Here is a 3,132-nt window from a genome sequence, read left to right as displayed (position 1 = left end):
GCTACAGGTAGTGAAACTAGTTCTGACCCAATCCCTTTCACAGATAGAGTCTGGTCAGCAATCATACAACTTTGTGGTACTATGTCTGAGTGGCAAATAGAAATTTGAGAACAGGTGTCTCTCGAAGCTGAATAGTCCTTTTCAAAAACTTTTATCCTGTCCCCAGCAGATTCCAATAAAGCACCATTGGTCTCTATGTAATAACAATGGACAACTTCAGCGAGAGGCAGCTCCTTCAATGTATCCAATTCAGAGCTCCTAACTGCCTCTGCCTGGGTTTCCATGGTAACAGAGCTATCACTAGAAGAAGCTTGAGGTTTACTCTGAACACAAAATACAGCCTTTGCTTCTTTTACATTAACTTTCTGAGGTGGAATTTCTTTATTTTGCCTTGTATTAAAACATTGTGCAGCAATGTGGCCTTTCTTTTTGCAAATGAAGCAGATTCTCTCCCCCCATGAGCTTTTCCCATCAAATCTTTCAAGTTTCTCTTTTCCCTCCAAAACTTGTTTACTGTGCTGGCCCTGTTCTGAGGGCTTTTCACTAAAATGGCCGCCTACTTTAGTCTGTCTCTGCGCTTGTTCCTTAGAGAACTTCGGGTCCCATGTTTCCCACACACTTCTCCCCTCATAACAACTAGGACCCCTTATTTGAGAAATAAAGTCAGCTATTTGTGCAGCATTTCTAACATCAGTTGGTTTCCTTTCTTGAACTAAAAATTTAAGTTCCCCATGGAGTAAGGAATAAAACTGCTCCAGGCCCACAACATTTTTCAGTTCCTGAAAAGTTTTTACATTCTCTTGTTCAAGCCACCGATCTAAACACTTTTCTAAGTTAAAACCAAGTTGGGTATAAGATTCATCTGATCTTTTAGTAAGTTTTCTGAACTTCAGCCTAAGATGTTCTGAATTAATGCCAAAACGATTGTAAACCATTTTTTTGAACTCTGTATAATCTTTACTGAGCTCAACTGGCATATCAGCATACACATCAGCCATTTTTCCACTCAGGAGAGACCTCAAAATTATCATTTTCTCTGTTTCCCTCACAGAAAAATCAGCACAACTTTGTTCAAAGATTTTAAGGAAGTTTTCAGGACAATCCCCGTTTATATGTAGGAAATTTCTTCAAATCTGATTTTGATAATTGGCTCTCCTCATTTTCCCTATTATTATTATTGTTCTGGTTCATCATTTCCAATTTTCTTAACTCAAACGCCATCCTCTCTCTCTCCAGTTCAAATTGTCTTTGTCTCTCTTTTTCTCTTTCCTCTCTTTCCATCTCCATTTGTCTCATTCTTTCCTCCTTTTCTAGGGCAATCCTTTCCCTTTCTATTTCTAACTGCCTCATTTGAACTTCATGTGCCTGGGCTAACTGAATTTTCCTCAGTTCTGATAACTGTTCACCATTAGCTTCTTCCTGCACTGAGGCAACTCTTCCCTCACCATTTGACTCATCCCCAGACCAGTCTGACATTGCTTGGTCTCTTTGTTCACTCACTTCTGCCATTTGACTGCGAGTGAGAGGCATATTAATCACACAAAAGGCTCTTTTCTATTTTCAAGCCTCTGTTTAAAACGTCACTTTTTCCTTTCCTGTGCTAAGGTCTGACACTCTTCAACAGGGTATACAAACAGATATGGCTAGGCTTGTTACTGTAGTCTCTAATGGCTTCTGCCCCTTCACTGGGCCTCTTGCCAGATTTAGAGCTACTTTAATTTTCTGCCCTTGACTCTACTTCTAATCCACCACAGCTTCACCTTCTCTCAGGTTCTGTAGTTCACTAGAGAAATCCCAAATCTTCGCTGCCCTTGGTCTGTCTGTCCCTTCCGAGTTCTCCCAACTCTGGACTCTCAGGCCAAGTCACAACAGCCTCCTACTTTGGGCCAATCTCCCTCACAAAATGGACCTTCTAGAGCTCATAAGTCAGTTCCCTCACTCTGAAGTTTAGGTGCCTCTCTACTAGATCTGCTCCCCCCTGGAGACAAATCCTAGAGTTACCCACACCCCACTTCAGGTGCACCTAACTGAAATCCTTTTGCTCTTGTCACACTAGCCAAGGCTTTTCTGGGCAACTGGGCAACTGGACAACTCGTATCCCACACGCTGGCACCAGTTTTGTCGCGACTGCCACCTCCTCCTACGTCACCACTAGAGATGACAGGCCACGATCCTTCACACACACACAGTACTTCGCTGCCACCAACCACACATAAACCTGACACTTCAGACTATGTATGGATTTTAAAATAAAAATAATGATTTATTGATTACAAAAATGAAATGTTAATCACTGGGTAAAAGAATCACTTATTAAACTATATTTCTCAGACCTTAACCCTGCACAGTTCTTGGTTACTTAACACACAGTTACTTAATCACCTAACCTATATCTAACCCTGTCACTCTCCAACTCTCTAATTCCCCAACAACCTTTCCCTCTTTGCACACACCCCTTTATATACACAAACTCCACCCCTTTAAGACCCACCTCCTGCCCTGCCATAGGCCAGGAAACTCCAGCCTTAGCCAAGACAGGCAGGTGGCGTCATGGCACACGTCACATAAGGTATGCTAATATCTGTGCACTGGAGGATTGTGGGAGGAACATCCAGCCCCTGATGGGGGTCCTGTGGGGCACCCCAAAATACTAAGTAGCTCTCTTGGCCTCTTTCGGGACTGGGGCTGTGCAGCCCTGTTCTGATCAGGAGGTGCAGCCGGGGGGGTCACCATGCAGGGCACAGAAAGGGGCAGGAAGTTCAGGGGCCATTCCAACTCATACCTGGCAGAGGAGATACCATTATTGTAAAAGTGGTTTTCCCAGGCTCATCTATTGCACTTTGGATGTGCTGAACCCTGTGATTTCCCCAAATGTGGGAAAATCAACTGCGTAAGTGGGGGACTGTGTTTGTGTTTTCCCCTGGTCTTTCTAGAATTACTCTTTCCCCTTTGGTCCTTGGCTGTTTTCACTGCCTGCTGCCATAGGCCTGTTAGCTTTGCTGGTTTTCCAGGTGGGCTGCAGGAAGCAGATCCTGGAAAGCCAGCAGTGCAGAATGGTGAGGTCCAAACAGCAAGCAGTCTCTGGTGCCAGTTCAGAGGCCTCCCAGCATGGCAGTGGGAGGCTTCTGGGTG

The 3,132-nt window shown here is 44.2% G+C and overlaps 1 pseudogene; it reads left to right on the top strand.

Annotated features, from left to right (window-relative positions):
* The first annotated feature begins 2,774 nt into the window (after window positions 1-2,774).
* Window positions 2,775-2,923, top strand: LOC140707896 (U1 spliceosomal RNA; annotated as a pseudogene).
* Window positions 2,924-3,132: the final 209 nt, after the last annotated feature.

This window comes from Pogona vitticeps, chromosome 5 (genome assembly GCF_051106095.1).
Source record: "Pogona vitticeps strain Pit_001003342236 chromosome 5, PviZW2.1, whole genome shotgun sequence".
NCBI classification, from domain to species: Eukaryota; Metazoa; Chordata; class Lepidosauria; order Squamata; family Agamidae; genus Pogona; species Pogona vitticeps.
Note: the sequence above shows the minus strand (reverse complement) of the source record. Positions and strands in the feature narration are given on the sequence as shown.